This window comes from Lactuca sativa, chromosome 4 (assembly GCF_002870075.4).
Source record: "Lactuca sativa cultivar Salinas chromosome 4, Lsat_Salinas_v11, whole genome shotgun sequence".
Lineage (NCBI taxonomy): Eukaryota > Viridiplantae > Streptophyta > Magnoliopsida > Asterales > Asteraceae > Lactuca > Lactuca sativa.
The window spans coordinates 374,148,660-374,162,869 of record NC_056626.2 but is presented as its reverse complement, the minus strand read 5'-3'; positions in this window follow the sequence as shown (position 1 = coordinate 374,162,869).

Sequence of the window (14,210 nt, the reverse complement as noted above, 5' to 3'; positions counted from 1 at the left end):
TTCGTTGTTAGGGAGGTTAAGACGGACTGCTTTCTCAAAGCACATGATGTCGGCGCGAAGAAGACTCAACCAATCCATGCCGACTATGACGTCGAAACTTTTAATTTGAACCGGCATGAGATTGATTGGGAAAGAATGGCCGTCTAATGTTAACGTACAGCCCATGTATATGCAATTTGTGTTTTCGGTTTTTCCATTGGCCATCTCTATAGTGAATGAATTTTCTAACTTGCTAGGTTTAGGTTTAAGTAAATGAATAAAGTTTTGACTCACGAAGCTTCTCTCCGCTCCACTATCGAATAATATGCATGCGTATGAATTATCGAGAAGGAACGTACCAGCAACTATAGTTGGGTCAGCTACAGCTTCGTCGTGGCCTATTGCCAAAACTCGTCCCACACCTCCGGTGCCTGCTGCCTTAGGACAGTTTCTCTTGTAGTGGCCCACCTCGCCACAACCGTAGCAAGCCTGCCCTACACCCGCACCGGGAACTTGAGTGATCGGCTTTGCGGGTTCCTTGCAGAAACGGGCTGTGTGTCCTTTCCTGCTGCAGTTGGCGCACTGCATATCTCGACAAGGTCCATGGTGGTGGTAATTGCATTTGGTGCATTTTGGGAGGTTGCCTATATAAGGCTTTGTTGGGTAGGTATTTGTAGGGGCTGTAGCAGGTACAATGGCAGCATTTACTGACACCAGTTGTTTCTTTGCGGATTCTTGGGAAGACCCACCCTTCCCTTTAATCCACGCTCTCTTCCTACCATTGTTGTTGTTGTTGCTGTTGTTGTTGTAGTTGTTGTTGTTGTTGTTGTTTCCTTTCTATGGTGCTGGTGCAGAAGTGGTTGAGTTCTGATGACTTCCGTAGTCGATCAGAGATTGTGCCAGTTCCTTAGCACTTTCAAAGGTGTCCGGTTTAGAAGCTAATACGCTTGATCGCATTTGGGGCGTCAGTCCCCAGATGTACCTTTCTATCTTCTTGCTCTCGGGAGCAATCATATCTGGACAAAGGATTGCCAGTTCGCAGAATCTGTTGGTATAAGTAGCGATGTCGGTACCCACCATTCCGAGAGTCCATAGCTCGTGTTCAAGCTTTTGAATCTCTCCCCGTGGGCAGTATTCTCTCATCATCATGGCCTTCAAGTTCTCCCAGCTTATGGAGTTTGCCACGATTAGGGTGAGTACTTTAAAGTGGCCATTCCACCAAGTTAAAGCTTTATCGAGAAGGGTGAAAGTTGCAAATTTGACCTTGCTGTGCTCGGGGCAGGAGTAGATTTCAAAGACTGCCTCCGTCCTTTCAATCCACTGCCTCAGGGCCATCACACCACCAGTACCATAAAACATCCGGGGCTTGGCATTAGTGAAGTCCTTATAGGTGCATTCTCGAGGTGGTCCATGACTCTCGCCATGGTTGGATGGGTGTGTGCCAGATCCCGAGCCATTAGCACTTGAGTTATTGATCTGTGACATGGCAGCTGCCACCGCTACGGTGACTGCTGCTTGAAACATTACAGCATCAAATTGGGGTGGTGGAGGTGGTGGTGGTATAGGTGCTTCCTCACCGTTGTTTCGCCTTGGGTTCCTACGCGGAGGCATCCTTCAACTATAGATTGAAAAGACAAGGATAAGAATTTCATAGAATGGAAAATGTATGTGTCTCATGAACTATATCGCTATAGTTCAACAACAGATGATAGTATGAGTCTTAAAATAGAAGAATGAAAGTTATTTGCAAGACTGAAGGTATGAAACAAGTATTTGGGTTCACAAAGACCATTCAAGGTTCGAACGAAATACTCAACATAGTAGTAATAGTGCCACTTATATTAATATAAAAGTTGTTACAACGATCATGAAAATTTGACCCCTATAAGGGTCTCCGATTACCAAGTTCGAGAAATTTAAAGACTTTTAGCCGAGGTCCTAAGCTATAACAAAATTTGAGTCCTAGACAAGCACTACTTGCGTCGAAGGTTGCGCTTGGAGCTTGACTCCGTATCTGATTGCTTTGACTCCATTAGACGCCTATCGAAAGCGACTTGTTGTTCCCTTAGTTCGGCGAGGGCTGCAATCATTTGCGCTTGAAATGCTTCAGCTTGGAATTGGGCGTTGTCTTGCATCTTGTCCAGCCTACGGATGTCAGAAGTGTGAACCTGCACTTCCACGTTGATATCCCGGAGTCGACTAGCTTGTACTCCAGACTGATAGGACTGATTGGCTAACTTACCCACCATTACCGGGAGTGCTCGATCAGCCGAACCTCCGCCGCGGACATCATAGAAGTCCCGGCACATGTCGTAGGGAGGGCGTAGGTTTTGATGTTGGCTCCAATGGTGGAGGTGACTTCCCCAGACGGGAGTCGGTCCTTGAAAGTTCCTTACGAAGATGGGAGGTTGAATGGGTGGTGGATCGATAACTTCCGGCTCTGAGTCGGTACCGGAGTCATCACCCACTTCTATGGGTTCCTCGTCCTCTTCGGGATCATCTTCGATCCATCCTCGGTTGCCTTGGTTGGGAAAGTAGGGGTCGCCAGGGTGGTGAAATCCAGCCATTTGACTGTACGAGAAATAGGGTTATAAGAATTGAGTAAAGTCGGAACATGTAAAACATGTAAGTTAAACTAGTTTAGATAGCAATTACTCCTATAGTATTTAAGCTCTTGTGTTTGATTCTTGTAATGGTTTGGTAAGGTTTTGACTTGTTGCTTACTACGATCATTCCTCGATATACGTTGGTCCAATCTTGGGCAAATATAGTTGATCACGCTATATTTGTCCAAAATCTGATTACATATATCGAGTCTCAATCGTAGTGTCAACTTGTCTAAATACTTGTATAGTTGTATAACATGAAAATAGTTTTTGGTATGCATGTAATTGTACTTAAATGAATTATCAATTTAAGTTGAACGAAATGCTGCTTAAGTGTAAAAAGAAAATTTGTTTTGTCAGAGAGTATTAGTCCCTTAAGCATTTATAGTTTGTATATCTTATGTGGTTCGATATACTTAGTTCACTATAAACATTGCTCTGATACCAATCCGTCACACCCCCAAACCTGAACGGCGGAAACGTTCGGGGGCGGATGACTTCATGTGGTAGCGTAACAAATGAATACATAGTAAAGAAAGCAATACAACCATCATATATATAATTGAAAGTTTACATTTGTCAAAAGTTACATGTTCAAAACTCAATTACAATATGATGTCAAAAATACGAGATTAAACTGGCGCCGCAGCATCCCTTCATCAAAAGCGAAATGAATACCTGAAATTTACTGATTTCCTGGGACATACAAGTAATTTTGAAAGAGTAGATCAGCATTTAAGCTGGTGAATTTCATAAGTATTTAAGTGACAATGTTTGAATGAAATGAAATGTTTTATCTTTGTTTGTTTGTGTTTAGAAAATCCTATATTTTCTACTAGTATAAAAGTAGCCTTCACTCAAGACCAATGTTTATTTCCAAAATGTATGTAAATGTAAAATAACCAATGAGTTTGAAAACTTTGTAAATCAATGCATTTTTAATACCCCTTGTGAGTTTTATAACCATACTATTGACTCTGAATGCCTATACACAACGTTCTTCAGGCGTTGGAATGTTATGACGTTTATCACCCCAAATGGTGGACTGCAGCTAACAGTCAGGGCGCGGGTTGTCAAGCCCGTATAGATCTATACAAAAACACCATGCTCCCCCTCCAAGGGATTTTGGTATATAATACAGGACTTGAAATGTGTACTCGAACGTACATGAAGTTAGTGTCTCACAAATCCGTGGTATAAAAACAGATCTACTTGTTAAAATGTTACGTTTGTTCTTGTATACGAAAGTAAACTTCTTGAAATATGTGTTTCTAGTACATAAGAGTTAGAAATCTGTTCGTAAAACTATACCTATTATAGTTTCCAAAAAGTGTGTCTTGTTTGTTTAGAAATATTGAGAAAAGGAATCACTTGTTTATGAAAGTATAGATTTTTGGTGTAGAGTCTAGGATAGACAAGAAAAATCTAAGAACAGTTTAGTTTATACATGCATTACAACAACATTATATTTTAAAAGGTAAAATGCTATTGTGACATATGTTATATATATATAAAAGTTCCTTTAAATGTTTATAAATCGCATGTGATTTGAATATATAACAGTATATAAAAGAGTTTCTTTATGTAACACACGATAATACTCGTGTGTTTTACTTGTAATCCCCCCCTTGAAAGCATATAAAAGTATTTAGAATAATTAAAAAGGTTGATTAAGGGGTATGAAACTCACTTGAAAGTTTTGGAGATAGCGAGATGGAAAACCGGGCAGAGTTTCGTCTCGGGAAACGGATTTTCCTCGGGATTCTCGGGAATCTCGGGAGTAAAATTGACCTTCGGGACTTGAGCCAAAAAGACCAGAGCTTCGGGTTTGAACGGACACGGAAAACGAGGCAAAGTTGAGAGAGAGAGAAGAGAAATGAACCCTTTCTTTGGAAACCCTCACATCCTATTTATAGTAAGGCTGGTCTGCCTCGGTACGCGGGGCGTACGCTCGTACGCAGCGCGTACGCATACGTCATGCATGATCGAAGCCTCGACTGCCTCGGTTCGGATGGGACGGGTTGTTGGGTACGCGGGTCGGATGGGACGCCGGGTCGGATGGGACGTCGGGTCGGGGCTTCGGACGGGTCGGATGGGTCGGTTTCTTCGGATAGCGCGACGTGGACGATCAGAGGCCAATCCTCTCGGTTACGCGGGGCGTACAGGGGTACGCAACGCGTACCTCGGAGGAGGATGCTGACTCCCCTTCGGATAATATCCGAATTTTGAATTAAATAAATAATTAATTTATTTAATAAACTTCAAAAATTCATATATTCTTCATACGAACTCCGTTTTCGATGGTCTTTATATCCTCGCGTTGGTGAGACTACGCTCTACAACTTTCGTTTAGACTCCGTCGGCAAATTCCAAAATTATTTTTTTATTATTTATTAAAAATCCATCGTGTTTAAGGAATTTCTTTGAAAAATCATAACTTCTTTATCTGATGTCGGTTTTTGCCAGACTTTTTACCGCTGGAATACCATTGTCGAGACATTCGATTCTCGTTTAGGTCATTCTGGCCAAAAGTCGCTCGATTTCCGATTCGAGTTTTTAGTTGTCTGATGCAAATCCGAACTTGAAAAAATCATAACTTCGCTATATGAAGTCGGATTTGGGCGTTCTTTTCACGTACGATCATGGTTCAAAGACATTTAATCATAGAAGGAAATTAAGTAGAACTTATTTATACATTTTATTATGAAAGTAACTTTTTATTATTCAGAAGTGGTTACAATACTTGACCCATTTTGGTCGTTACAAAGAGTTGAAATATCGGGTTGTCACATCCAACCATGCTAAGGGTTTTCACCTTGACTCGTAATGTGTTTCTAAAATGAAAGACTTAGGAAGGACACTATACATTCTTGGAATGTAAAATATATAGAGATAGATAAAATGAATGTTAAAAGTTTTAAATCTTTATGCATATATGGAAAATAACTTGAAAGGGATCAAGATACAAAATTCCTTTGGAGGAACCTTGGTATTGTCACATGGAATTATTTTTTTGAGCCAGCCTCAAGAGGACCTAGCTCATAGATTTGAACTAGCTGAAATGATTTATATTTAATTTTCTTGGCAAATGAATCCATCACTTATTCCATATTATGCATAAGACTTAATATATGATCATGTTATGAGCATATCATAATTTACCAATTGAATACATTCTTAAATCACCGGATGACTATAGAAACATTCTAAGAGTAGTTTAGAAGAGCTAAGAGAATGTATATGAGACAATTAGTTTGGAATAAAATCTTCATGTAAATAGCTACATAACATTTGGATTTCTAAGCATATGTGACATCCCCAAAATCTCGGCCAGAAAAGACCGATTTTCATTTATGCTTTTAAATATTTTCAGAGTAAATCCTTTTGATTTGAAAGAGTTGCGGAATTTGTTCCCAAAACAAAACATGATAAAATAATATTTATCAAAGCATTTCATCAAGAGATGCATTTCATTATATAATCAAAACTCGGGATGTCATGTTCCGATACAGACCATAAAGCATAAACGATAAACATTACAAGTCATTCAACAAATATATACATATACAGACTTGTAAACAAAACAACAAGATGATCCATCCATCTTACGCCCTTGTGCCACTTCCTGTAATACAAATAAAACTGAGTGGGTCAGGCTTGGGAGCCTGGTGAGCATATAGGGTTTTCAACCCACAATAAATAAGTTATATTTAATTTCACCAACCAATCACTATCCCGATTACCCATTCCCGTTATCCTCACTTTACGTCCCTAAAACAACTATCTCAAGGGACCTAATCTAGGATTTTCATCGGGACGGACATCACTTGCGAAGGGGTTTCCTCGACAATAGATATCCTAAAGGCAACCATGAGGGGGATAGAGTACACCGGTGAACACATCGTTCACAACACCTACAGGTTATGAACCTGCTAGCGTTCCACTGGACTGTCTAGAAAGAGTCCGTGGTCGTTATCCATACTCCGCTGAATAACTAGATCAACAACAACAACAACATCGAGGCCTCTCATCTGTTTATTACACACCAACTATCTACCCATGTTCTACCCAACATATTAGTAGATAAAATATATATATTTTCATACGTAGTTTAAAGAAAACCTGTATAGCATGCTTTAATCAGCACATATATCACATAACAGATGAGGCACACACACACGTAACACATATCTCATATAGAAATAAGCAGATCTATAAGATAGAAGAGAGTGAATACTCATTCACACATAACACAACCAAATATATACACATAGCACGTATTTTTATATAAAATACTTCGTATTATTGTATTAGAAGAAATAATTACACACTCACATATAAACAACAATATACTTAATACACTCGAACCAAACTCGTATTATTATTGTGTTTAAGAAAGTTAGTATACACTCACATATAAACAACAATATACTTAATACACTCGAACCAAACTCGTATTATTATTGTGTTTAAGAAAGTTAGTATACACTCACTTGATCAGAAGACGATCGGACAGCACTACGGCTTATAAAAGTAGTATTCCTCAGCAGATCTGGAAGATCTCCTCGAAAATCGAACTTCTCGCGAGCAGAGCTTCGACTCGGGAACCGCGCTTCTCGGGATCTTCGGGGTCTCGGGACTTGCCTCGGGGCTAGAGTATGATACCGGGGCTTCGGGGTAGCTTCGGCACGAAAAACGATGCAAAAGACTAGAGAGAAGAGAAGAAATTGAACAACAAATGAGGCTGCCTTCGGATCCTTTATATAGAGGCTGGAAGCCTCAAGTACGCGGGGCGTACAGCAGTACGCAGCGCGTACGCGTCCGAAATCGTCACTGCATGCGTCATCCGAAGTGTCGACACTATGCGGAGTACGCGATAGCGTACTCACGTACGCGGGGCGTACCATGGATCAGACGCGTGACTCGGCTTCGGATAATACCTTCGATTTATAATTAAATTTAATTACTAAATGATTAATAAACTTCGGAAATTCATAACTTCTTCATACGAACTCCGTTTTCGACGTTCTTTATATCCACGCGAAGGTGAGACTACGCTCTACGACTTTTGTTTAGACTCCGTCGGCTAATTTCGACTTTATTTTTATTAATTATTTTTAATAGGCCGCGACAGAAACTTTCGTTATAAATTCATAACTTCTTCGTTTGACGTCCGTTCTCGCCTAACTTTTTATCGTTTCAATACCAACAATGAGATCTTCGATTCTCATTTAGATTGCTTCGGCTAACAACCGCTCGATCTCAATTCGAGTATTTCAGGCTGCACACCGCTAAGCCGGAACTTCGATAAATCATAACTTCCTCATACGAAGTCAGATTTGGGCGTTCTATATATATTCGGAAACCTCGTTCCGACTACTACAACATTAACCAAAGATATTAAGTTTATTTTACACTTAAATTTTGACGCTTATTTTTATTCTTAATTAATCAGACCACATAATTAAGCAATTAAGCACAAAACACATAATACTCAAATAATACATTCTTATTATTTCCAAAACGGGTTACAAAGGTTAACCTAGACTATTATATTGCTAAAAACGGCAAGCCCGGAAACACAGGCGTTACAATTCTCTCCACCTTAGAATGATTCCGTCCCCGGAATCACACATCAACAAACAAATGCGGATAGCGACCCATCATGTCACTCTCCGTCTCCCAGGTGAGATTCGGCCCATTCGTGTGTTTCCATCGGACAAGCACTAACCCAACCATCTTGCGTCGCAATTTCTTAGTCTTTCGGTCAACAATTGCCTCTGGTTCTTCAATCAACCTTTTGCTCTCATCAATCCTCAATTCAGAAATTGGAATTATATCGGGAACTTCTCCCGTGAACTTCCTCAAATAACACACATGAAAAGTGTTATGAATTCCATTCAGTTCTTCGGGTAATTCGAGCTTGTAAGCTTGGTTCCCAATCCTCTGAAGAACTTTAAACGGTCCAATAAACCTTGGACTCAACTTTCCCCTTTTACCAAATCTTATAAGTCCCTTCCACGGCGAGACTTTAAGCAAAACCGAATCCCCAACCTCAAAAGTTATCGGTCTCCGCTTCTTGTCAGCATAGCTCTTTTGACGATCCTGAGCCGCTAACATTCTTTCCCTAATTATTTTCAACTTTTCAGCAGTTTGATGAACCAACTCCGGTCCCATAAACTGCTTTTCCCCAGCCTCAAGCCAACAAGACGGCGTACGACACTTCTGTCCATACAATGCTTGATACGGTGCCATCTTAATGCTCGAGTGGAAACTATTATTATAGGAAAATTCTACCAACGGTAAATGTTCATCCCAATTACCTAGGAATTCCAGAGTACATGCTCTCAGCATATCTTCAAGTGTTTGTATCGTTCGTTCGCTCTGACCATCAGTCTGCGGATGGTAAGCTGTACTTAAACACAACTTGGTACCCAATTCCTCTTGTAGACTTTTCCAAAACCTCGATGTGAAACGGCTATCACGATCCGACACAATCGTTAACGGAACACCGTGAAGCCTCACAATTTCCTTCACGTAAGAATTCGCAAGCTTATCCATAGACCATTTCTCCCTGGCCGCTATGAAATGCGCACTCTTAGTGAATCGATCAACGACCACCCAAATCATGTCGTGACCATTCTTTGTTCTGGGCAGTTTAGTGACAAAATCCATAGCAATGTCTTCCCACTTACCCATAGGCACAGGCAAAGGTTCTAAACTCCCGTACGGTTTCTGATGTTGTGTCTTGACTCTCGCACAAGTCACACACTCGACCACATACTTTGCAACATCAAGCTTCATCGTCGGCCACCAGTAGTAGGGTTTCAGGTCCCTATACATTTTAGTGCTACCCGGATGAATCGAGTACATGGTCTTGTGAGCTTCTTCCATCAGAAGATCTCTGACTCCTCCTGTCTTAGGTATCCAAATCCGATCTTGGAACACCTTCAGTCCATGACTGTTTACACCGAACACCAACGTTTTGCCCAAACGTTCCTCCTTTCTGTCATTCTTCTCAGAAGCTTCGCTCTGAGCTTTCTTTATACTTTCCAAAATAGTTGAGACAACTTCAATTCTCAACGCTCTTGGCCTTTTCCTTTCGGGATTGACTTTCCGACTGAGAGCATCAGCAACAACATTAGCTTTACCGGGGTGGTAAAGTATCTCGCAGTCATAGTCTTTAAGTAATTCTAGCCAGCGTCGTTGCCTCATATTCAATTCTTTCTGATTAAAGAGGTATTGGAGACTCTTATGATCAGTGAAAAGTTTGCACTTCGTGCCATAGAGGTAATGCCTCCATATTTTCAGAGCGAAAACTACCGCTGCCAACTCCAAATCATGAGTCGGGTAATTCTTTTCATGCTCTTTCAGCTGTCGAGACGCATATGCTATCACCTTTTCTCTTTGGGTCAAAACACAACCCAATCCAACACCAGACGCATCGCTATAAACAGCGAAGTCTTCGACTCCATCGGGTAGAGAAAGTATCGGTGCCTCGCATAGCTTCTTCTTTAACTTCTCGAATGCTTCTTTATGCTTCTCACTCCAAGCATAAGTAGCTCCTTTGTGGGTCAAAGCTGACAATGGACTAGCGATCGAAGAAAAGCCTTGGATAAACCTTCGGTAATATCCGGCTAATCCTAAAAAGCTTCGAATCTCCGTGGGACTTTTCGGTTGTTCCCACTTCGTCACAGCTTCGATCTTTGCTGGATCAACCATTATCCCTTCTTGGTTGACTACGTGACCCAAGAATTGGACTTCACGAATCCAAAAATCACATTTGGAGAACTTAGCATACAGCTTCTCCTTCTTCAGAACTTCCAACACTTCTCGCAAGTGTCTGCCATGCTCCTCCTGGCTTTTCGAGTAAATCAGAATGTCGTCTATGAACACTATCACGGATTTATCAAGGAACGGGTTACAAACCCTATTCATCAAATCCATGAACGCTGCTGGAGCATTGGTTAGTCCAAACGACATAACCAAGAACTCGTAGTGTCCATATCTTGTTCTGAATGCAGTCTTCTCGATATCTTGCTCTCTTACTTTCAGCTGATGATATCCTGACCTAAGATCGATCTTCGAGAAATAACTCGAACCTTGCAATTGATCAAACAGGTCATCAATCCTCGGCAACGGATATCTATTCTTTATTGTTGCCTTGTTCAGCTCTCTGTAATCAATGCACATTCTCATACTTCCATCTTTCTTCTTTACAAATAACACCGGAGCTCCCCAGGGCGATGAACTAGGTCTAATGAAACCTTTGTCCAATAACTCCTGAAGTTGCATCATTAGCTCCTTCATCTCCGTCGGTGCTAATCGATAAGGTGCTTTCGCAATTGGCGTTGTTCCTGGCAACAAGTCAATACGGAATTCCACTTGTCGATCGGGCGGTAATCCATGAAGATCTTCGGGAAATACTTCCGGATAATCGCACACAACTGGAATATTCTGCATCACCTTCTTTTCCTTCTTAGCATCAATCACGAATGCTAAATACGATGTACACCCCTTGGTCAAACATTTTCTGGCTTTCATCAATGAAATGATTCCAGAATTCACTCTGCGTTTCTCTCCATACACCATAAACGAATCTTTCCCAGGCGGGTTTACTTTGACCATTTTCTTCTTGCATAAAATTTCGGCGTCGTTGGCGCTAAGCCAATCCATTCCCAATACGATGTCGAAACCATTAAGTTCGATAGGCAATAATTCCTCGTGGAACTTATTCCCATTCAGATCAATTAAGATGTTTTTCATGCGATAGCCAACAGGTACAAACTTGCCACTAGCAACTTCGACTAATAAAGCATTATCTAGTCTAACAACAGGCAAAGCTAGCTTTCTACCAAATTCATGCGATATAAAGGAGTAGTTGGCTCCAGAATCAAATAAAATTTGGGCAGGCAATTCGTTAACGAGAAAGGTACCTGAAGCGACATCAGCTTCATCTTTAGCAGCTTCCAGTGTCATCTGGAATGCTCTCGCCTTTGGCTTTGGCGGAATGTTGGGTCTAGCTGCCTCCTTCTTCTTCGGGCAGTCCCTCGACATATGACCCTCCTCACCACAACCATAACAAACTTTCTTTGTGAGGGTACACTCATTGGCATAGTGCCCTGGCTTTCCACACTTGTAGCATGTGTTCGCCACCTCACATCTTCCATGATGCTTCTTCTTACATTTGTCGCACCATTTCGCTTCACCTCCACCTCCCCTCGAACCAGACTTCGAGAACTTGTTTTTCTTGTTGGACCCTGAAGTTCCATCAAACTTCCTCTTCTCACCAACATCTATTCTTTCCAGACCCTTTTCCTTCTGCTGGGCCTCCACATTCTTAGCTGCACGAACAGCCGTTTTTAGAGTGGTTGCCATTTTGACTGTCGGACCAAAGTCAGCAGGCAGTCCGTTAGCAAACCTCTCAATCTTGGAGAGTTCCGTCGGCACTAGGTACGGAAACAACTTCATCTTCTCAGTAAATGCAGTAGCATAGTCATCTATGCTCATCTTCCCCTTCTTTAAGTTTTGAAACTCATTGTTCAGATCAATCAGATCTATCTCCGAACAATACTGCACCCTTAACTGTTCCAAGAACTCCTCCCATGACATTTTCAGGGCTTCTCCTCGTGGCATAGTATCTGCCAACAACTTCCACCAACTCAAGACCCCAGTCTTCAGTTGTCTAACCGCAAAGACGGTTTTCTGTTTGTTGCTACAGTCGCAACTTTCAAATACCATCTCCATTTCGGAGATCCAATCCATTATCTCAACAGGCTTTGGGCTCCCAGAAAGACTTGGCGATTTGGCGCCCAAGAAATTCTTGTACATACGCCCATCCTTGTTGTTTCTCCTTTCCGGATCGTTCCTTCGTTCCTCTCGAGTCCCAACTTGACTCACCATGCGACTATTGTTCCCTTCCTCCGATTGTTCGGGAATTAATTCCGGTTCCTCAATAGGTATGATAGGTTCATCCCTATTATTGTGCAACATTTGTCGCATCTCCTCCCTTTGTTCGGCTAGCATAGCCCGAATCATGGCTTGCACCGCAACCATTGTTATTGGTTCTGGTGCTGCTGCTACAACAGGTATTTGCTCAATCACTGGCGGTTGATTCCTGTTTTCATCTGCGTTTCCAACGCCACTCCTTGTTCTCACCATTTTTGATCTACACACCGAATAATTTCACCTTATTACTCCAAACGATTACATGCTAGTTCTAATATCGTATACATACGCTTAGAATCCTAAACACATAAACCTTCAGATCCGGTTGGCAACAAACCGTAGATCCGAACAAATAATATCATATATGGCAACATATAACATTTAGCACATCAAAGCATTTTTTTAGGCAACTTTCCTAAAATAACTAGTGCTCGTGTCTAAAATCCAACAGACACACATCTCATCATTACATTTAGCATTCTAAGTTTAAGTCTAGAAATCCTACAAATTCCTAGTTCGCTTAAACTAATGCTCTGATACCAACTGTGACATCCCCAAAATCTCGGCCAGAAAAGACCGATTTTCATTTATGCTTTTAAATATTTTCAGAGTAAATCCTTTTGATTTGAAAGAGTTGCGGAATTTGTTCCCAAAACAAAACATGATAAAATAATATTTATCAAAGCATTTCATCAAGAGATGCATTTCATTATATAATCAAAACTCGGGATGTCATGTTCCGATACAGACCATAAAGCATAAACGATAAACATTACAAGTCATTCAACAAATATATACATATACAGACTTGTAAACAAAACAACAAGATGATCCATCCATCTTACGCCCTTGTGCCACTTCCTGTAATACAAATAAAACTGAGTGGGTCAGGCTTGGGAGCCTGGTGAGCATATAGGGTTTTCAACCCACAATAAATAAGTTATATTTAATTTCACCAACCAATCACTATCCCGATTACCCATTCCCGTTATCCTCACTTTACGTCCCTAAAACAACTATCTCAAGGGACCTAATCTAGGATTTTCATCGGGACGGACATCACTTGCGAAGGGGTTTCCTCGACAATAGATATCCTAAAGGCAACCATGAGGGGGATAGAGTACACCGGTGAACACATCGTTCACAACACCTACAGGTTATGAACCTGCTAGCGTTCCACTGGACTGTCTAGAAAGAGTCCGTGGTCGTTATCCATACTCCGCTGAATAACTAGATCAACAACAACAACAACATCGAGGCCTCTCATCTGTTTATTACACACCAACTATCTACCCATGTTCTACCCAACATATTAGTAGATAAAATATATATATTTTCATACGTAGTTTAAAGAAAACCTGTATAGCATGCTTTAATCAGCACATATATCACATAACAGATGAGGCACACACACACGTAACACATATCTCATATAGAAATAAGCAGATCTATAAGATAGAAGAGAGTGAATACTCATTCACACATAACACAACCAAATATATACACATAGCACGTATTTTTATATAAAATACTTCGTATTATTGTATTAGAAGAAATAATTACACACTCACATATAAACAACAATATACTTAATACACTCGAACCAAACTCGTATTATTATTGTGTTTAAGAAAGTTAGTATACACTCACATATAAACAACAATATACTTAATACAC